The sequence below is a fragment of the Agelaius phoeniceus genome, chromosome 2 (assembly GCF_051311805.1).
Source record: "Agelaius phoeniceus isolate bAgePho1 chromosome 2, bAgePho1.hap1, whole genome shotgun sequence".
Taxonomy (NCBI): Eukaryota; Metazoa; Chordata; class Aves; order Passeriformes; family Icteridae; genus Agelaius; species Agelaius phoeniceus.
The window spans coordinates 20,143,528-20,167,229 of record NC_135266.1 but is presented as its reverse complement, the minus strand read 5'-3'; the positions used below and the strand labels follow the sequence as shown (position 1 = coordinate 20,167,229).

The 23,702-nt window shown below is 38.3% G+C and overlaps 1 protein-coding gene across 1 annotated transcript in view; it reads right to left on the bottom strand.

Annotated features, from left to right (window-relative positions):
- Window positions 1-23,702, bottom strand: part of MID1 (midline 1) — a 334,691-nt gene that overhangs the window by 182,412 nt on the left and 128,577 nt on the right. The window lies entirely within an intron of this gene.

Here is a 23,702-nt window from a genome sequence, read left to right as displayed (position 1 = left end):
TACAATGAGAAAAGGATTCTATCTTCATTTCCAGTTTATGTAAAAAGAGACAACATTTTTAATACAAATTATCTTGAAAACATGGGATAGATATTGAGATAACATCCCCTGCCTAGCCTCTGCTTTTCAAGAAAGCATTAAATCTGCTAAAGAAACACTGTTGTCATAATAGTTTTTAGCACAAGTTTTACTTGTCCACAAGATGCAAAGAACCCAGAAACAGGCAGCTGCCACAAAGTAAATCAAAGACCTAGAAAAGCAGATGGCATAATTTCACATCTTAAATGTTGGCTGTGAGCCTTCCAGTAATAATTTATAAGGAGACTTCCTCCTGCCTGTTCCTCTGCTTGGCAGCACGCTGTTTGAGCCTTTCAAACAAAATAAATAGACTTCAAGCCACCAGCTTCACACACACTAACACTTACCAATGCTATTTCAACCTGACACAAGCTGACTTTGTTCCTCTGTGACCCTGGAGAGAAAACCAAGGTGACAGTTTGATGGATGGGATCTCTTTTCACAATGTGGGTTGTGACTTCACAGCCCTGTCTCCCCATTATTGCTCAGCTGAAGGAGGGGACAGGAGCAGAGGAGAATCTTCCACCACACAGAGCCATTTTAACAGTGAACCAAACATGCAATAAATGCCTGGAACACATTTTCCTACCTCAAAAATGTGAATTTAAGGGAATCCCTTTCCACTTTTCTTGGAGTTCGGGTCTAAGGGCAGAAGCAAAAGGCTCCAAGAGGAGGAATTAATTCAAATTGTTTATTTCAGACATATTTTAGTTTAAGAAAATAGCAACATCACCAGAGAACAAAGGAAAGAAGGAAGGAAAGAAAGAATTTGGTTTGTTTCATTTATGACCAAAGAACACTTTGACTGATTTCTGTGAATTATCTCTTAGCTGTGCTAATTCACTTATTGAACCATGAATCTTGAACAATTCTGTACTGGATAAAGGTCCCACTGGAGTAATCTGAGGCAAACAATTACAATGTGATGTCTTTTATTTATTACCTAAAAGACACCATAAAGTATCAGAGGATTCATATATCTTAAAATTGGTGTCTGCAAATTCAGTATTTGAATGCAGATTCTCTACTAAAATGATTTCAGAAATCTTTTTACAAGATTAACATATTTAACATAAAAATCCTCCCAGATTTCACAGAACTCTTCATGAAGAAATTGCCTTTCCATGAAAAGAGTTGAAAAGGGAAGATGGTGAATGAACTCTGAAATGTCAGGCTCCACCTCCACAGGCTTGAGCTCATTAACAGATATCCTAATGCCTGCAGTTGGCCTCTGATTTCCTTAGAGAGGAGCACAGGCTGTTAATATATCTCAGTCTTTGTTTCTGATTGTTCATCTGATCAGATGGGTTCAGCAGGAGCACTGGAGGGTGTCAGATCTCTGATTTCACAGGTGAGTACTGGGGCCAAAGGACCTGCCTCAAGGAAGTCTCTGGCAGAAAAGCCAAACCTCTGCTGTTCCAGAATAGTTCACCCAGCTCCAGTGATCTTCATGCTCCAGAAGATGTTTTCTGAAACCAGGGCCTGGTCAGTCATGTTTGAGATAAAGCTTCCTATGGTCTGTATTTCTTATCACACAAATTATGTTACAATTGTTTCTAGTTTGGGATTTGATATTCACAGTTCTGTCAAAAAATATGGGCTCCTGTTCATTCTTCCAAAAACTAGCACTGTCTTTTCAAAAAGATGCACTTTGTTGCAGATAAGAGTATTTAAGTGCTTCCATACTTACAAATATTTTTGTTTGAATAGAATTAGAATATCTGTGAGGTAGTACCTAACTTATGATCCTGAAAGATAATCAAACAAAAGACAGAAATTGATTGATATTAAAAATAAAACAACAAAATCTGACAGATTTAAACAGAGGAATATCAGCAATTTTTGAGTTTCATCAATTCAAGTCTAATTTTAGTTTGGCTTTTTTGCTTTTTTGTTTTGTTTTTTGGATTTTTTTGCTTTGTTTTGGTGTTTGTTTGTTGGTTTGGTTTTCCTAAGAACCACCTTAGAATTACACTCTTGGTTTAAGTGACCCCATTGTGGGACTTAGGGGGGACTCTAGCATGGTGAAAGTAATGTGGTATGAATTTCACCCTTGGAAAAGAAGTTTTAAAAGATGTACTTGTGGACCATTTATATCCTAATTACATCTTCTAAACTGCCACCATTGCTTCTTTGCTTCTCCCTAACAATCTCAGAACATTCCCATTGTAAAGAAGGAAGTATCTTAAACATTTCAGAAACAATAAGGCCTCTTCACAGACCACTTGATATAAATACATTACCTCTAAATAAAAAGTTTTCTACCATGCAGCAGGTGGTTAACTATGCTATGCACAAATGAGATGAGCTCTACTGATCAAAAGGAAGAATGAAGCATGAAAAATGCAGCCACCTTTGTGCTTGGAAGCTTGCACAGAGGAACAAAAAATTCACAATAGAACAAAAACTACAGGCACAAAAATTTTGGAAGAGCTCATTTTTCTCATTCTTGTAGCAGAATGTAACTTTCAGACTCATGATAAATATCTCAAGGCAGTCTGAGCTTTAGGAAATAGCAGCAGGTTTGCACACTCTGCTCTGTAAGGTTTTCTCTGCTTGCTCACAACTATATCCTCTTATCTGTATAATCTGTCCAAAGCACTTTTTCTTTTGCACAACATTTACTCCTTTCCATGTTTCTAGGATTAACAAAAACATAAGGCTCTTGGATAAGGCCTTCATTTGGATAACAGCCATACATGTTTAACAGCAATCATAAGAGCAGTTTGAAGAATCTTTTCTACAGGCAGAGTGGTGCAGGCAATTGCACTGGAAAAGATTCCAGCAAAACTAAAGATTCCTGATTCTTTGAAACTTGCTGGTGAGTGCACTCTGATTAGTGCAATCTACCAATCTACTGCAGCTCTTTGATTTTAAATTTTTTTTTTTACCCTAAACTCCCAGTAATTCTTAAAGGCATTGTAGAAAATGGAATCATATAAAAAGTTGGGTGGGAAGGGATCTTAAAGATCATCTGGAGACGGCATATCTTTATAAACAGACGGAAATGCACATTTTAAAGATACACCATGTGACTTTTAAGCATTTGATTGAGAAACATGAGTTCCATAGTCAGTAGATGCTCTAAGAGTGCACTTTTTAATGGGACCCTTACCACAGTTAATTTATTTTAAAAGTTTACTATTCAATGGTAAGGTTGTTTAATGATCTGTGCTCATATAACATATGCATGTTGAATTTCAGGGATATTCTTTATCTATTTGACCAGTTTTCTTTCTGGAGAAAGCAGTGGGGTGGCAACTCTGCAAACTGGAAGAGGAATGACCTGGCAAGAAGGAAGGAAGGATTAGCAATGAGAGGAGAGCACAGTAAAAAGACATAGTTGGGTAAAAAGGGAGAGAAATTAAAAACTCTGATGATTAGAGTCACTTGAATAAGAATGTCACTGAAGTCAACATTTCACTTTGTCAAGGGTTATCTAATAGCATTTCCCTGGGTTTGATCTCCATGGGTTCAGCCTAAACCCACTCTCTGCTTTTGTTTCAGAGCTGGATGAAAGCAGGGATTCAGCAGTGCAGCTGGGTTTACATTAGGAGTGTGTGCCTGAAGCTGAAGATGTCTGGCTTGGAACTTCAAAGTGCATCAGCCAACACTGGTGCATCAGCCTGCAAACTCCAGTAAATGTGTCAGTCCTCCAAAAGTTAGATAGAAGAGCAAGATTAAAACAGCAAGGGCAGGGAACAGCATGGGGCTTGCACAACACTCAATCTTCATTCCTCCTTCAGCAATAAGATACAAGGAGCAAAAAAAGAGGTTCTCTGTAAATTTGGCAAGAAAACACATTCTGAGTGCCTTTTCAAGGGCTTTGGCAGATATGGCATGCTGGTCAAAGATAAGCCAACACTGTAATTTGGGACAGTGGGGTACACCTCCTGTGCAGCCAGGAAAAATCCCCATAATCCAACCCATCTTCCACAGCTTCTGCACCAGCCTAGGGATGAGTGGGCAGCATGGGATCAGGAGACATCCACACTTCAAAGATTCCCTGGTACTTTTTAAAGATCAGATATTGCACACAACTGTGCTACAGACAGACTGACATGAGCAGGCACACAGATACAGAAAAGACTGGAAGGCCTTTAAAGCTCAGCCATCAAGACTTTTGTAACTCCTTTAGCATTTAAAGACAAACATCTGCTAAAAAATTCTTAGGCTTGGAGCCTCAGACTGTTAAGTCTTTTGGAGGAGACACATGTATTTTCCCTGTAGTTCAGAGGTTTGCAGCACAGCTGGAATTCCAACTTTTGAATATTACTACAGTGAAAACATATACACAATGATTTAAATAGTGATATTCTGGTCCATTTTTCCAAAACAAAGAGAAATTAATAGAGTTAACTGGGGTATATTTGGGAAGTGGGGGGAGAAGAAAGGAATAAAGAGGGGTACAGACATATGGTATAAATAGCTTATGGGAAACTGCCCTGCAAACTGCTGCAAACACAAGCATCATCAATGCCTTACAGTTGATCAGACTCCACACAAGAAATCTACTCATACAAACAAGAATTTGTAGTACTGAGTTGGAACATAAGCACTGTTGCAGATTTACTCCCTCATTAAAGATTCCTCCCAGGAATTATCATCATATTCATACGACAAGAAAAAATAACATATGACTTTATCTGGACATTATCCAATAATGTATGCAAGAAAAGTAGAATATTAGGTGTGAGAAATGCCTGAGTTAATACCATGCAGTGCTCTTGCTGTGAGAAAATGTGGGATTTTTTTTTTTTTTCCCCACAAAATAGTGTAAAATAAACCTGTTACAATCCAGAACAAATTTCAGGGTATATATTAAATGGCAGAGAATTCAGAAAGCAATAATATGGCCTATAACTAAAATAAGAATGGGAGAAACTTGAAAAGGCATCTTTGCAGGGCTGGAGCACTCACTTTCCTGTTTGGGTACACTGGGAGCTCTCATTCCAGGTACCACAAGTGCTGTGTTTCTGTAACATCTCAGCAGCAGTCTCCATCCCTCTTTCAGAGCCCACTTCACCCTCAGTGCCCCAGGCTCAGACCTATATAATGAGGAAGAAGATGGCATACCTGATGGTCAAACATAAGGGAAACCTCTGGCCATTGCAAAAGGGAGCCTCAAGCTGAATCACCAAGCACAAGTAACCACAGCAAATTGTTTCTGACCATATATAAACTTCAAGGGCACCTTCCTTTATATCTCACATATAGATTTATGCAATCAAATTGCTTAAAATTTAACATAATTTGGGTTTTAAGCTCTTATAACACTTTATGTTATTCTTTTGCTCAGGCTTCTCTAACCATTCTGTTTTTCCCCTGTAATGATGCATTTCCCTTCTGCATTTATTTTGTGGGTTTTAATTTGACTGACTAATTCTCCTTCTCTTATAGCAGCTCACTGGGGCAATTCAACATAATCAAAGTAGTCAGAAATTTTATTATACTCAGCCACATGTTTCCTTCCACCTAAAGGAACTCCACTAAAGAATAAGTTTTATTATGAATGGCATAAACTTTGTGCTAAGGTCAAACCTAACTTGAATTAATGGAAAACGACCAAAAAACTGACTGTCCAAAGTTTATTGTCTGTAGTGAAGAGAAATATGCCATGAAAAAGGGCAGAGTATAACTTCTGCAGCATCAGGTAAACAACATTCTTGCATCAGCTGGATGATGCAGTGAGCTGGCAGATATTTATGTAACTCAGCTATTTTCAAAAAAACCCTGAATCCCTTTCTGTGCAGGTATGATCTTGCACTTCTAAAATCCCCTGGGAGCAGGTTTGATCGTTTCTGCACGGCTGTTTGTGGAACCAGCAGGCTTGACTCCCGTGTAAAGGGAAATACAGGGGAACAGCCGCACGGGAACGAAGGAAGCGTTCACACCTCCAGGTGCCGGTGCCAGTGCGGTCCCTGCCAGGGCCAGCCCTGCTGCAGCTCCCTCCCGAGCTGACTTGGGAAGAGGAGCGGCTCCCTCCTATGGCTGAACCGCGTACAGCTGCGAGCACCACCGCGAGCAGGATGCTTCAGACAGAAAGCCGAGAAAGAGAGAAACCTATTAAAAAATCTCACTATTACATGTGCGAGGCACATGGAAACTGAAATCCAGAAATCCGTACTTTGCGGGCACACAAAAATATGTTATAATGATTAACAATAATAATAATAATAATTATTATTATTATATAGACGACGACGACGACAACGACGGCATGAATCTGAGATTTCTAGCTAAGCACCTCACACTTCCCTACCGAATTTTTTTTTTTAATTTTTATGCTTTTTTAATATTTTAATAGCTAAAATAATATGGCAATCAGGGAATGGACACCTTTCTGGAATAAATATGAGATAGGGAACAACAAACGTGTCTAACATTTGTATGAATTGTACAAAACAACAAACGTGTCTAACATTTCCTCAAACCCTTTATGCATGTATGAAGCACAACACCCAAAACAAATAATGTAAGTGATTGGATCCCTACTTCTGATCTATTCTTAGCTTTTACTTTTTTTTTCTTACACTGGAAAGCCAAGGTTCTGATACTACAAACTTGAACTTACTGGACTGAATGCTTCAGAAGAACAGGTTTACTTACCTAAGGAAATAGCAACTGAGTCCAATAATGCCACTTGCCTAAAGAACATGAGCATTCCAAGAAGAGGGGAAAAAATGTTTAAGAGAATATTCAGTTATTCATTTTTTACTTGAAACAGGTTGTGGTTTTCAAATTTCCTTTATTGCAATTACAGCAAGTAAACTCTTTCACCAACTCTCTCTGGGCAGCTCAGCTTACCTTCAAGCCTACCTGACCTAAAATGAGTTGTCACGAGTTCTTGGTTTCCATTGTTTTTATGGCAATAGTATTTATCATGTAAAAGAAAAACAAAAATCATGGCTAGCATGCTTGGAGAAATAATATTAATTCCTCTAAATTAATAATGCATTGTTTTACAGCTGAAAGAAAAGGCACAGTGTTTAAAAATGTTTTCCTTTATTTTGTTTCCCATTTTAAGAGGCTCTAATCTTGGTTTTTCATTTGTTCCATTTCAATCTCAATACATGAGAGTGCAAAAGAGTATGTGACCAAGTACAATAAACAACCTCTTGACTGCTAAAATTTTATTGTGGTGTACTCAGTACCTGCACTAGCACACTTTTCATTAATGGACTACAGTAAATGTTTATACAACTACCAAGAGAGTTTATTAATGTGAACAAAGATTCTAGCAGATAGATCATCCTTTGCAGCAATTAACCTCTGCAATAAAATGCAGTCTGACATATACACAGTTCTCTGAGGCACCTTAGATTAATGAAAAGGGGGATATAAAATCAACCCTGATCCTGTGGTAAGGAATCCCTTTTGTCCTACACACCAGCTTTTTTGTAGAGTTTAAACTATTACAGTTTTTATGAAAAATAAAAAGGACAGCTTTAATTTTCAAATAAACAATAAATTCTTCTGCAAGAAAACTTAATATTCTCTCAGGTCTCTGCATGTGAGTGGAAATTGAAGAAGATCTGGGAAAAGCTACAGAGATGCTCTAAGACACAGTAACTCCAAGAAGTAATTTACTGGATAGAAACCTTAATATCTGGAATGTACCAAATTTCAAGGTCTTTCAGTCTGTCTTTCCCACCTTCTCTTATTCAAAGATGTGGAGAACAAATGAATCTAATCCTCAGATTGTAAATCTCCTCTGAGTGAAATTCAGTTTGAGCTGTTAAGTATCATGGACATTCGAACAGGAAGAAGTAACAACACTGCAAGTATTGTATCCTGGGAATGTCTTATTTTTCTGTAATGCAGCTATTTGATTTGTTTTCCATGTGATGAAGCAAAGGGAACAACACTGAAAGTGCTTGAAGCAACTTTTATATCAAATATGCAAAATGTGTTAGTTTTCAGTAGTGTGTTATTTCAACCCACACAGTAACCTCATGCTGGCACCAACTCAACAACAAGATGTGGCATCTCTCATTCATACAAATAGTCCTGAATTAAACAAGGGTACTGGAAGGAATCTGGATCAATCACACATGAAACTTCCCAATTCCATGGATAACCTTTACTAAATAGCTCAGACATCCCCGTTTGTTTGTGGTTTTTTTATGATGACGATGATACTATTTCATTCCCCTGCTTATATGCACTCATTACATGTACATATGCTTATATATGTAAGTGCAACCATATCACAGAACTTACACTAGAAATCACTATAGAAAAAGCATCCCTTTATATTTTTTTTAATTGCCAGGGAAGCTTGACAGCATTCTTCTATTTTTCTCTCCTCAAGATTTCACAGAGCTTTTAGAACAAGTGAAGTCTTGAATATGCACCTTATTTGAATAAGAATGGGGGTGAATATCCTCTTTGGCAGTAGCAGTGCCTCCAAAGACAAATGTTTGCTCCTATTACTGATTTTCTTGCCAAAAGCCAAGCTCTGAGCCTTGCACTCAGGCTGGGAGTCTGCTGGGCCCATTTCAGCTGGGCTGGCAGGGGTCTTGCTCCCCGAGGGAGGAGGTCAGTCCCGTGGCCTGGAGCAGAGGGCAGGGGAGCTGCAGGGTGACCCCAGACCCCAGACATTGTGCTCAGGGGCTGGAAGGCAGCTCCTCTAATGCTGGATCACACAGTGAACCCGCCCGACGTGTCTGGCAGACAGAGGTCACCTTCCATCGCGGGGATTCATTCACACAGGCAAATCGCCTGCTCTGAATGTTTCTATCATTTGAATAGCAACTGTGACAACAGGAATGGCTCACTGCAGACATTTGGGGTACTGATGAACTCATTTTCAAAGAGCATTGGAAAAATAGACATAATTGTGGGTGCCTTGCCATTAACAGAAAACTAAATCACACAACATGTGATGGTCCTTACCAATAAAAGCAGTGTGCAGCAGTAGAAAAGATATTGTGAAGACACTAGGTGTTAATACACATTTTGAAGTTTGCACTTCATCTCTATTGCTATTGTGTGCTTCCACTGTGATCTTGGATAATCCTGATCTCGCTGTTCTTTCCTTACCTGTCCTTATAGTGGAGTTTTTGTTCTCTCAAAAGAGAAGCATTGTTAAGAAAAAGCCATTAAGCTTTAAGGAATATCCAGCTATGCTGTGGAGGAGTATCATAAGCTTTTGAGTCTGTAAATAAAAGATATATATAAGAGAAGATTACCCTACAAAGTCTATACCATCCTGATAGCCCTTGATTTTTAGTTGTACTTGTTCTATTTGAACTATTTAAAGAAAGCAATCATGAAGCTACCAGCTCTATTATTGGTATCTTAAGAAATAAATTGGTGGGTAGAGCTGTTTCCACTCTTTAGAATTATTTAGCATTTTTATTTTCCCACCAGGGAGGTTAACCGTAACCTTCAGACATTATTTATACACCAGTAGTCAGGAAAGTATCACAAAAAGCTGTTCATCGCTGTTTTCCTTTTATTGCTGATCTTTTCATAGAATGGATAGAAATAACCATAAATTAGGAGAGAGATTTATAGGATGTAGTATCTAGCACACTATGAAGTATCCAATCGCTTTGCCTACACGGAATTCCATTTCTAAACAATTCACTTACAATTAATATTATACTGAAATTGTATTCAACAAATCATGCTGTCTTTAGAGAGAAAGGTGATGTGCTGAACACTCAGGAGCTGCACTGACAAGAGTAACCCAGCATTGCCCAGTTCTCAGGAGTATCCCAGAGTCAGATGTGCCATCACTTTCTCCCTATTCACTGGCCCAGTACCAGCAGTTTCTTGACAGACATCACACACCATGTGTAGTACTACAAAGAAAAATCTGGGGGTGAACAGACAGTCTGGAGACATCCCCAAGAGCCAGGAGATCAAACATCATCTAGAGAAAAAGCTGCTGGAAGCCTTATTGTTGCATTCAGTGGGGACAGCACCATATCCTGTGCCAAAGCAGGCATACACTGCCTTTACTAACACTGCTCCTGCACACACAGACATCCTGAAGCAGCAGCAGAGAGGGTGTTGAAGCAGTTCTAGTGTTCAATCAGTTGCTGATCTGCACTGTGAAAACCTGCAGGGTTCATAGTTACCTGGTGTTCCAGTTACAGTGCTATTTCTGATTCATATGACAATTAGCTCTGGCCTTCTTAGCCTTCAACCCTGTAAGAGACTTAAAAATCCTACTTGTCTTAAACACAATTAGGATCGCTGAAGGATTTGCCCTCTCTGGCAAACTATAAAAAAGCTGTGACTACCAAAGCCCGCCCCCACCCCAAATATGCCTCCAGGATTTCTGGAATTTGGACTTTGAGTTAAGCCACCTGACAGGACCTTGAGATAAGACAAACATTTACTATTGTCCAATTATCTCAGGTCTAAGGATAAGTAAACATGGCTGGGGGATGCCATAGCCCACAGGCTCATTTGCTGAGGCCAGGTTTTCACACTCCTTCCCTGCCAGTCAAGGGGGAGGAGGAGTTTTTGAATGATGGTGAAAGCTCTGGACCACATAAGACAGAAAAAGTGAACACCCACCACCAGAGGCTGCAGGCTGGGCTAAGCAAGCAGACCCTGAGGAGATGGGATGGTGCTTTTTGTCATGTGAATTTTCTTCCCTGACACAAACTGGCCCAGTTGTAAAACTTCCCCACCCCAGGAAGGTCACATTCACACAACACACTTATGTGAGAGGCAGCTGCCATGTCTTAGAAAGGATCATCAACTATCCCTCAAAATACCCCCAGACTCATTCCTGAGGCCTTCCACCAGAGAACCGGGTGTGATCCACAAACGTGGTGACAGATCCAGTCTTGCAAAAGGCAGTGTAAATCTTCCCTGCCCCTGCAGGGGTGGTGTTTGGGTGTACCCACATGTACCTATATTAATGGATATTAACCCACTGGATTCTATGTTTTGGGGGACCCCCATGACCAAGAAGACCAGAGGAAGAGGACCAATGGGATGCCACTGGATCCACAGGGATGGTGACTATCTTTCTACTCTAATCTGTCAATCTCTTTCTTTGCCCTCTCTCTCTCTTTTTCCTATTTTTCTATTGCTCTACTTCACATTTACTGTTAAATAAAATCCATATTAATGATTTCAGCATAGGATCTCCTTTGCATATTAATTTGTGCAGAGGCATCTCTCACTAATCAGAGTAATCACACAATGAAAAATCCCCAACATATACACAACTTAAGGGAAAAAAATAGGGAAAGAGGAGGCTTTCTTCTCATTTCCCACTATCCCTTAAGAGCCAACACCTCCATGGGCATGGAATATGTGTTAGGTCAGAATTTCCAATGAACCTTTTCCAACAAACCCTTTGTACAACCTTTTGAAGTTGTACACTGCAGTATGAGTCTGGGTTTAAAAAAGCAAGACTATAAATTCCTAAATCTTCAGTTTTAGTCTGTGAAAGAGCCATCTATTAAGCTTGTACAGTGTCTAGAATAATGTGCTTTTCAAGTACAATATAATGTACAAATAATATCATATAATGCACTATAATATTATGAATAATAAGATGAAGCACTAGAGTTAGAGCCAAAATTGACATTTAGGTGAGTAATGTAACAAGAGATTTATGGGTTTACTTCCTCCTCTTTTACAAGAAAGCCATCTGTGAACAGGCATATACCTACTCTTCCTATTAGATTCGTGTCACTGACAGTGACTACAAAGAAAAAAGAGGCAGGAAATGCAATTCATACTCTCAGCAGATATATTTAATGATGCTGTAAGAAGCATGGATGATCTGCAGTGGTGAGAGGGATATTAGTGTGCAATGTCTGCTTTTCCCAAAGCATTGGCTGTTGCTCAAGTGGAAAAAAAATTACATTTTTCAACAAGGGCAGATCATCTATGTACAAATAGTGGCTCTGGTAGAGAGAGATCAGGAATTTGGGATATTAAATACTCTTCATCAGGAAATTATTGTTTCAAAAGATTTATTCAAAAAGATAAACACTTCATGAAGATATCTAGCTTGCAGTTTGGAATCTGAATCTCCACATCTGAAGTGACTGTCATAAGGACAAGCTATTTTAAGGGTTTTTACCCCTTCTGGGGAACAGTCTAAAAATACTCTTCTGTTTTTTTCTTTTTTTTTTTTAATCTCAGAAGAGATGACAAAATTCCTTTTAATGGGATGAGAAAATTGTTTCCTGCCCAGCTCTCATGGTGAGTGGCTGGCAAGTGATAGCAACACACAGAATGCAAACAGCTGGATTCAATCACTGCACTTTGTATGTCCATGAAATGGGATTGTGGATGCACCAGGTACTCTAAGAACCAGTAAAGAGAGTTCTTGCAGGCTCCAGGACAGCATCTGGCATTAACAGAGTCCTGAGACTATCAGAGAACATGACACATCACACACCCGACTGATGAATCAATTAATCACACTGTAATTAACAGAGATGTGTAACAAGCTGTGCTTTGCTGTCTTTAGAGGTATTCAGATACCAGAAGGCACAGCAAATTCTTGAACTGTCTTACTGAGATGTTGGTTCTTGAAACCAAAGTGACTGCCACACCTTTCTAAAAATACAACTAAGTGTTTCTACAGTAAAGCTATTTTTAGGAGGAACATTGCCTAACACGTGTCACTCACAGCACCATTTGGTGGAAAAATGAAAAAGAAGACATCTTCTAGAAAAAGATGTACAGATTCAAACTCAAAAGAAATGCATTCTTACCCTCCAGTCCTCTTGTCCTCTAAAATTCATTATTTTTACTGTAATGTATATCTATCCCACCACATTACTGATTTAATGGTTTGGATAAGTGTTTTCACATCATTGTATAACAGAACGATATTTTCAAAGTCATGCTTTATTATTTTTTTCAAAGTCATTTTTTATTATTTTTCTGATGGTGTTATCAGATAAAAGATCAAAAAGTGGAAGAAGCTTAAAAATAAACATATTACAAATCTTTGCAATTGTCAGCTTTGCTAAGTCACACACTCATAAATTGAAATTTTATAGACATGGGAAAAGTTGTGTTAGCTGAAGGGGTTTTGTAAGCTTACTTAAATAACATGTTTTATATCATCAGTCAGGTTCCAAAAAAAAAATGTAATTTAAAATTTTAAAAAGAGAACTCAAGGAAGTCCTTTTTCACCTAAGTTGGTAGCTTATGGCTAAGCAAGGGGTTAGTCTAGATTGACTTCTAGACTTCCTTCCAACCTGAGTTTTGCTATGATTTTATCAGCTGGCTTTAAGTTTAAAGCCTCTGAATAGAATACTCTAGTAATTTGACTCCTAGAATTATTTTTAATTTAAAAAAAACCCCAAAAAACAAAAGGAAGATAAAAAGGCAGAGTAATTTCAACAGCACCAACGTGCGACACAGCCCCACCACAGCCTGCAGTGCTGCACCTCTCAGGCAAGTGGACAACTCAGCCCAGCAGCAGGACCCTGGTGTGCCTGTGCTGAGACCCACAGGGATTGTTACAAGGTCCTCTCACTGTCACCCCCTCTGCCACAGCTCATGACCACCCATGGACCCCGAGTTTTTAAACAAATGCTATAATTGGAGCAGGGGTGGAAACCCGTTTGCAGACTTGGGAACGTGTTATCAGGATATGTTACTGCAGGTTTGGATGAGCCAAAGTGACTTTTAGAACAGATTTCCTAATGTAGGCAGGATTTTATAAGAATGGACTCGACACATTTGTTTCCACTTAAAGGTGGAGAATTAATGCCTAAGAATAGCAGTTTATAAAAAAAATTAAATTTAACAATATTCCACTGAATGAAAAAGGCCTTTTAATTAGGAAATAATAATTTCCTGTTTGAATAAACCAAGTCTATATAATGGCATATAATGAAGACTGAAGCTAATATGCAGTAGCTCTTTGTCTGCAAGCATTACAGCAAAAGATTTCTGAAGAAGCTTTACAGAAAACAGCACTGAAAAAGCAGGAAAGTAATGCTTCAGTCAGTGGGGGTTCTTACAGCTTCTTTATGCAAGCTTGTCTTCTCATAGTTTCTCTCCTACACTCAGGTAAAGTGTATGGTAAGAAAAACAAAGAAATAAAAATTGTTAACAGAATCCTATCAGCCCTTGTTTGATTTGTACGTGTAAAATAAAATAGCATGATGATGGTATAGATCCAGCAGAATTTGATTTCAACAAAAGCTGAAGAAAGCACAAACAGGACACAGAGAATCTACTGAACTGCTGTCCTGCACAGTCACTAATCCCCACCAGGAGTCCCATGTTTTATATCTATACCTCACCTGAAACATATTTTGCACTTCTGCTACCTTGTACCTCCTTTTGTTAGATACAGAGGAATAAGGAAAAACAATGAGAAAATTGAGAGGGCATGCTGGAGATTTGGGGATACAGAATGATCTCTCTCAAAAATTGGCTCATAATGGATGAAAATGCAGTCCAAATGACTTACGGAGTTTGTTTCCTCACAATCATATTTAGTGTGTTTTCCACATCTCACATGAATCTACCATGTATTGTTGAAAGTGAATTGTTTTATTACCTTTATCTGTGCATGATAATTACATCTGATGTTTTACATTTAACTCCTTCCTTAAACAACATTTTTGTGTGACTTTAGAGAACCCAGGTACATTGCAGGAAGTAATTCAGCAATTCAGAGAATTATTCAATTGTTCAATTCAGAGAAATGTTTACTCTCACTCCAGAGAATGTGAGTGACTAAGTAAGAATGTGAGTACATGCATGATAGACTGTTCCTGATACGAGTTTTGCCACTCTCTTAATTACTGCTTTTTTTACTCATAAATTAATTACTTCATTTACCTGTCTAAAGTAGTAAGCATATCACAGAAGGTGATCTGATTAATACTCAAATACTAATGAACTAAAAATATCTTTGACCCATCTCTAAAAGCTCCAGTCAGGATAGATCATCATTTTGCTGAATCTTAAAATATATGCAGAGAGCAGCACCCTGCCCATCATGCATATGTATTACAGTTAAAACTACAATAAACAAGAAAGGAAAATAAGATAAATATAGTTTTTCTAAACAGATTGAGATGTCTTTATTAGTACAAAGTGTCAATGACCTCTCTCTATTGCTAAAACACTAACCATCTTTCATGTAGTTCCTGGGAACTGGGAGAACAATGATTCTGTATTTAGTTTTTATAACACAACTTCAAATAAGCTATTGAATGGCAGCACTACAAATTTTAAACATTGCATCTCTACTCCATTCACAAATTTACCCAGGTACTCAAACTGATTTCTATATGAAAGACTGTATTCCTTTAAAGTGCACAGGTCAAGGCAAGTTTTTGGCACATGAATGCAAAAAATCCAATAGAAATGAAAAATATGTTTTACAATAGCAGCTCAGAAAAGAAGACCATGTCTTTGACTATGAAATTCAAAGTAGATACCTAGCAGCCTTGAACTGTGATCCTACCAATAATATTCCACAGAGCAGAGCATACAGTGTGAGTAAACTATGTGTCAGAATAACCTTCAAGAAGGTTACTGAAAAGAGAGAACATCGCAGAACAGCAAAGCACCGTTATTATTTCTCCAATTTTACAGCAAATTACAGCTATTTATGGAGGCCAGGACTCCAAAAAAAAAGTATGCAAGCCTTGAAAACAATGTTGAAATGCAAAACTAGGGGGTATCTACATGATTCTCTAATCCCTTCTGGGTACTTAAATTTGCTTAACTGCAAAGAAAGACTGAGAGCTCCTTTAATTTCCTATTTAATCTTCTACAGATGAACTGTACTCTAAAAGCAGACTCTAGAATTGTTTCTGGGGATTTGGATAGTATTTATATATTAAACACATTTAATGTAATTTAGGACTTTTAGAACTTCAACAGAGAAACACCTGTTAGTATCTAGAAAGATCATAGTATTGCAGCACTTTTATTCAGGTGTTTCACTGGGAGCCAGAAGACATACCTTTAATAAGATAACTATAACAGTCAGTAGTAGTTACTCAAAAGAAAAAAGAACAAAATAGCTCAATAGGCCATGCAGACTTTCTTTTTAATTTGAATTATCTTTTACAGATTTCATTACTTACATGAGCAATGACTCATTAAAAGTCTGATAGCCAGTGTCTGTAGGACCTCTTGTCTTAGTCAAATACCTCCACACCTTTGAAAAATGCATATACTTATGACTTAAAATGAAACAGCTGTTTCATCATGAAACAGTTGTGGGATCACAGAATCAATCGGGGTGGAAAAGACCTCCAAGACTGAGTTCAATCTTTGACCAACCACCATGTCAACTAAACCATGGCACAGACTGCCACATCCAGTCATTTCTTGAACACCTCCAGATGACTCCACCACATCCCTGGCCAGCCCATTCCAGCACTTAACCTGTCAGTGGAGAAATTTCTCCTAATATCCAGTGTGAACCTCCTCTGGCACACTTTGAGACTGTGTCCTCTTGTCCTGTCACTGTTGCCTGGGAGAGGAGGCTGACCCTCAACTGTCTATAACCTTACAGGTGGTTGTACAGAGGGATAAGCCTTTCCTGAGCCTCCTTTTCTCCAGGCTAAACAATTCCAGCTCCCTCAGCCACTCCTTGTATGAGTCACTCTCCAGACCCTTCACCAGTTTCATTACTCTTCTCTGGATATATCAGACACATCCTAAACAATGGTGAAATATGACTCTAGCCATTGCTAAGAAAACAAATACACAGAAACAAGAGAAGAAATTTAAAGTAGTCTCTCTTAACAAAGACTTTTCATCTGAGGCATTATTCTGAAGTATCCTATGACATCGTGCAAACCAACCGAAAATATGAGGAGAGGAGAAATAATCAAGGATACAAGCTAGTACAAATTTGGTTTTTCTGAGAAGGAAAACTTGTGGTCCAGGCACATGACTTGTAGCCAGGAAATCTGACTTTTATTCTCAGAACTCCCAGTTTCCTTGCCATTTCCAAAAAAGCCCTTCCAAAGCTGCAAATGCAGAAATAAATTAGAAACAACAAAAGGATGGTGATGGAAAAAAAGACCAACCAAAACAAAACTGGCTATGTTAATCCAAATTCTTTGGTACTCCAAAAACCATTGTGGATACTTGGTTAAGCAGCTTGTTCCCTGGCAGTCATGGCTTTCTGTGTTCCTGTCATCTAATGCATGGCCTCTGAATGTGCTGGCTTTGTCCCTGCACACCCAGCAGGCACCCAGAGCCACAGGCTCAGGAGTGTGCAAATATGCAGACAGACAGACAGACATGTGGAAAACGTGAGCAAAGCAGTAGGTACTTGAAACTGTATACAAGATTGTTCCTTTCTTAGGATGATCTTACCAAGGAATGATGACTTACACTAAGGATATAATCAGATTTTACACATCTGGGCAGCAAATCAGCCATGGCAATGACTCCAGACTATCTGCCACAACCCAAGTTTGAGACCAGCTGCTGTGGGAAAGGCTCCTCTCAAATTTTAGCCAGAAATTGTGTTTCAGCCTTGGTTTTTCCAAAGTAATTTGTGAAACTAATCCCTTTTTAGCATTATATAGTTATGCCAGTAGGCATTTACCACAGAGAATATTTCTCTTTGAAAATGTCCTGGATGCCAACAGTGATGAGGTGAGGGCAGATCTCCTGGAGAGTCATGGCTAATCATAATTGAAATTTCTTCTTAAAATTTTAAGTATTAAATGGCTTGGCACATTTTTGTATGAACCTGCATCTTGTGAAGAAAATACAAAATATTTCATGCCAAATGTGATGTCAAACCCCCCATGTGAAAATAGATATTTTAAGGCTTTTACTCTTCTGCTAGATGACCTCTTATTCACTTAATCTTAGAAACCTTTCTAATTCTTAAAGCAGTCCTAGAAGTTATTAACTTTCATTTCTTGAGCCTTTAAAAACTAAACTTTGTGAAAATTCTAATGGAATATTTTCCAGTTGTGATAAATAATCTCTTATTTTAATCTACTGAATTTCCTCTCTCTTTTCTTTTCTTTTTTACTTTTTGGCTGAGCTGAAAGGGTCATAAGGAAGATATATTCAACTCAGCATTTCCACCATGAACCAGGAAGAGTTGCCAAAGACAGAAACACAAATAAAGAAAAGGCTGCTTGTCTCCAGCTGTCAGGACAGTAAATTTAGGATTACAGGGCTAAGTACTGCATCTTATTGAAGAGCCAAAGTTGCTTTTGTAACCACTTCAGATAAAAAAATCTGAAAAGGACTGTATTCAACAGCATTTTTGAGCTTGGGTTTCAGTAAAATTAATAAATATTCTTCATTTTAGAAATCAAACAATTGCAGTGAACAGTCTTGCCTGTACTAAAATGAAATATGTATAAGTAATCCCTGATTTTCAGCCCTGTATTTCCATAAACTGTTCAGATCCATGGCAAGGCCAGCACACAGATCCAAGCAAACACCACCTCTCTGGAGATAAACAGGAAAGGCCTGTGATGTTATAGTTTATTAGCCTTTGAAAATTAAGTAGAATAAACATCTTTTGTGGTTGGTGAAAGAGATGGCATTTGGGCAAGATTCCTTTGGCCAAGAGAAAAGAATCAAAAGCAAAAATTAGGGAAAAGTGGTCAATTTTCCTAGAAATAGGCTGTATATCTGAATATATAACACTACACTTAATGAGAAGGAAAAAAAAATTACTGTAATACCAAAAATTTCCAGTGTAGTCTTCTGTCACATGAACTGTTCTTATTCAGAGTGTGTACTACTCTGAAATTATTAAAGCAAGAACAATAACAACCCCATAGCATTCCCAAGGAAAGGGTTAAGAAATAAGGAAATATTTTATTCTTTTAAATATTTTAAATAACCACAAATTAAAGATACATTCCACTGAACCAGCCATAAGCAACCAGAGTACCATGTTGGTCACAGCTTATGTTTCCCATGTTTCAAAGCACCAAGCTTACTAAAACACGAAAAAGCTGAGTTGGCCATCAGCTCATCATTTCACTTTAAACCAAGTGAGAGGGAGTAATTGTCTGGCACAAATGATCTTGATTTATGCACACAGTAGTGTTTGTGCTCTCTGTATGAAAACTGGGAGCCACATGATTGCTTGCACTGAACTAAGAATTCCTCTATTTATTTTTTTACTTCAAAAATTCTTAGAGGAAACAATGTATCTTTGTACCTCATGCACTTCCCAAACATATTTAATAACCATTTCTGCTGCTCTCTTGTGATTATTATAAATAAAGTGATAACTGATACTTGGGCATTCAAATTATATTCTTGTATTATTGTGACCAAGAACTTTGCTCTTGGCTGTTGTTCTGGTAATATTTTGGATGCCTGTACTTCTGAAAACCTTTTCCTGCCTGAATACTTTCTACTCAGAATGAAACCAACTGCAGCTCCCTGGGCTAGTAAAAGATCTATGGCCACTTACTGCTCACAATTTCAAAGGTTTAAACACAGTTTAAAGAGCAGCTTCTCCTCTGCTCTCCCTAGATCCTTCTCCAGAAATATGTTCTTTATAGTGGCAGTTAATAAATGTTTTTTTTAAGAATATCTGGAGAAAAATATTCACAACAAAGCATACATAAAGAATGGCAGCAGTTTCACGTTAGCAACATTTCTGAGATTGTTAAGGTTGACTGCAAAGTTGGACTTCAGCTCTTGCAAATCCACAGAAAGCTTGCAGGGATTGAAGCTGACAGCACATAGAAATGGTTTGGCTGGTCATGCAGTGTCATCTTTTATTTTACTAGCTGGTCACTAAAGCCATGCAAAAGCTCCTGTAACTGCTTAAAAGTTAAATTTTTCTTTTTATGCAATGTTTACTGTCTTGTAGAAAATCATACAAACATTTATCACAGTGTGAGGTGCCAGATCCTGTCCCAGCTGTAATCACAGAGCAATGCAACACAATGTTTCAGTGTACCAACTGGTACAGTGTGCCAAACAGAAACATCATGGTTTTCAGGCACTGCTACAAATCATTTGGATGGATGTTTTTGGTTCTCTGTAATGCAGATGAAAAGAAAAATTTGTGTGTTTAATTTTACCCTGAATTCTTTCCTGACAGAAAATGTTACCTGTATATTCTTGTCAGAATTTTGGATATGAACTTCACAGCAGGGCACAGATATCTCCCAGTGACAGAAACAAGAGTTTAATCATTCACTTTCATGGAATCAAAAATAAGACCAAGACTGGGGCAACACCAGACAGGGCTGCCAAACATCATATCTGTCAATTTCTGATGTCTGGATTGCAATGATCATAGCTGAAATTCTAGGGACTTGAGGAACATGTGTCAACTGAATGTTTCTTGTTTAGTATTGCTTTCTATTTCAAAGCACACAGAAAATTGTCACAGATGTTAAAAACTTCTCAAATTTCGTGCACTTGGGCTTAGCTAAATTATTTCCTGTGAAAGATCCTTGACACTTTATTTAATATTTTTGTTTTGCTCTGCAGAAAATACAGACATGAGATAGAAAGATTTTTTAAAATATTTGTTTCTTTCCTGAGGCTTTAAATGTTATTTCCCAATTTCCTCAGCCAATAGCTTTGTTTCCTCACTGTAAACTAAACACCAGTGGAGATACTTTGTCAGATAATTTTCACATGAAATTATTTTGCCTTTTTTCTCCTTCCACTGTTTAAAAACTGCACATCTATCTTTAGTTAAACTGGAATGCTATTCCAACTGGATGGGATACACTGTCACTCCTGAAGCTGCTCCAGGTCATGAAGAAGTAACAGGAAATCTTAACAGAAACGTCAGTGGCTGCTGGAAGGAGCCCGTGATGCGCACACTAATGGCTTTCTTTAAGTAGTGCCAAGGTCAATTATATGTTTCAGACTTGATTATTTGAGCTTGTTCATAACACTGCACTATTTCAAAAGCATATACACAATAGAATGTAGTAAGAAATCAGAGAAATCTTGGTTCAGGAGTAAAGGTATGTGTATGGGATCAGTTCCTCCCTCTACCACGGACTGTCAGTGTGGCATTAAGCAAACTTGCCTTAGTCCAAAGTCACAGTCTATACCTAGAGTAAACATGAGGGAGTGGGAAATAATTTCACCGGAGAAATGGCAATCAAAGCACCTGAGGATCCACCCAACTGTACCTTGTAGTTACTATTCCAGTATTCTGTTGTTTATCAAAAAAGCAAAAGCCTCAAGATAAAAATATATGCAGAAAATAAAAAGACAGAACTATATTGTCAGCAGCACATTCTGCTGAAATAATCTCAAGCATCCACAGGAATGATGGGAAATTATCAATATTAGTCAGGAATAATTTTATATGTCATCAATCTTTGCATATTAACATATACTTAATAGCTGGAAACTAATACTGTTAGCTATATAAGCTGGTAGTAAGAAGTGCAACCAGAAACTGAAATATCAGACAGATGTACTGAAGGAAAAAGAGGTGGTACAACAGTTACTGTCATTGGCACCAGCTGTGAAATACCAGCCCTTTTGTAGCCTGGGAAAAATTAGAAAATCAGAAGCAGCAAATGTAAATCAGTCTGGCTGAAGATTGCATTATTCTATTCAAGAGAAAAAGGTTACAGACCTTTATCATTAGGCAAGGATAGACCTTTAGGTCCAATTTTTCAGTTACTTCACTCTTACAGGAGGAAAACAACATGGGAAGAATAAGAAAACCTATGAATAGTTATGCCTAAGTGCAGCTGATCCTCCATAAAAGCATGTGAAAAACACAGTGAAAAGTCCAGCAGTTCTTTCACAACCTCCCAGAAAGCAAAGAGGCTGAATAGCAAAAGCTGTTCAATACTCAGATTTAAGGAGAGAGAAGGGAAAGTGGAATGAATTTCCATTAACCTGCAGTCAATATGCAGTGTAAGCAATTTTCTTTGAGATTTAAGTGGAATTTACAGTATCATAAGCCTTCCCTTGTGGGTCCAGCCCTTTAGTCCACTAAAACATCATTACAGTTTAGCTCTATTGGCATTTTCAGATGAGGAGCCAGCCACTGAAGCACTTACTGAGCTGAGTTTTTTCTCAAAGGGAAAAATTTCAAATTGAAAGACATTTTGGGTTCAAAGAAAAATGAAAAGCACTTAATTTGTCTACTCAGGAACACTTTTAAAAATACACGAACAGGGATTCCCCAGATAAGCAGTCTGTAATTACTCAGATGCCCTGAGGATATCTGGGACTTCTGCCCCTCCAAGAAAAGCACAGATAATCCCAAACCTATGCCTATGTTTCCTATTGCTATTTCTGGTCAAATTTATGAGATTTGAAGCTGGTCTGAGTAATTTTTAAAATATATTTCTACAGTCCTGTTACAGTATCCTAGCTCACAATTTTCACTTTCAAATAAATTTTTTGCCATGGGAGGTAAAAAATAAAACCTGAAGATTTTTTACTTATTTGATGTGTGGAAGAAGCTGAAATCTATTATACTTTTTAAAAAGGGTAGAAATTAAAGATTTTGATTTTTATAAATAATTTTATTAAAAAGGACTCCATGCAGATGATAGTTTTTCAACTAGAAATACACATATAAGTATCAATTAAATATAGTTTTTATTTTGGAGGGGGTTTTGTACATATTTACAAGCCTAATTAGCTTCCTGATTTCTCTAACTGTGGCCACAGTTCTCAAACCATCTGCAAATTTCTCTTTTCAATGACTTGTCAGTGCCTGCCCACTTGTACAAAAATCAGCAGAACAGGACCCTAGGTCAACAACTAACAATGGCATCTTCTGTTTTCTACAATTCCTGACCCTATCTTGCATTCCTAAAATGCAATGGGGACTTTAGATACTCAAATCTTCTTACTTGCCAAAAGCAGAATAAAAGCAACGTGCTGTCAGCATGTTTTCCCTCTCTGTTTGAATGTAGCAATTTAATCACTTTCAGGAAATTCTCCAAAGTGATGAGCTTAGAAACATGGGGTCTGATTCTCTTATTTCTCCCTCCAGAGCACTTTAATGGCACAGAGACATTATTTGTATTAATACATTAATTTTCAGGTTAAGAGCGAGCAGGCTTTTCTTGGAAGAGCATTGTGTTTTGCTAGCAAGTTAAAGCTAGTGAGTGCAGATGATTTCTCAGGGATTCCATCTTGGCCCTTCCTCTCAGGGAGGCACAGGTTACCCCTGCCTGACCACGTGCAGCTGCTGCCCCAGGTAGGGAGGGATCCCAAGGGAGACCCTGGGGGAGTTCACAGGCAGAACCTGCAGCAGTTCACAGCAGCCTCTGGGCCTCTCCTGGGGCAGCCACGTGGCTCCCACTCCCACAGGGCATTCCTGCCACAAATTCCAGGGAAATGCATCCCCTTCCAGGGCTGCCTGGTTGAAAGAGGCCATGAGGTTTTGAAGTTACCACAGGGATAATGGCAAAGAACATACTCAGGCACACAGTGCTATGAAGATGGAACCAGGCTGAAAACATCTGATCAACCTGAGAGAGCAGAAAGAGGAAAACAGTGTGAGGCCCAGAGCTTGCCCTGCTTTGATGAGCACAAAGTCCCAAGTCCTCATTTTCATGGGTAACTGGAGAAGCCAAAGGAATGCAGTATGGGTCAAGTAAGTTAGGAAAAGATCCCAACGAAGACCATGGCTCCATGAACCTGCTCAGAAACTTCAGCTACTGCAGTGGCACCAATACAACTTTCTGCAAAACTCCTCTTCC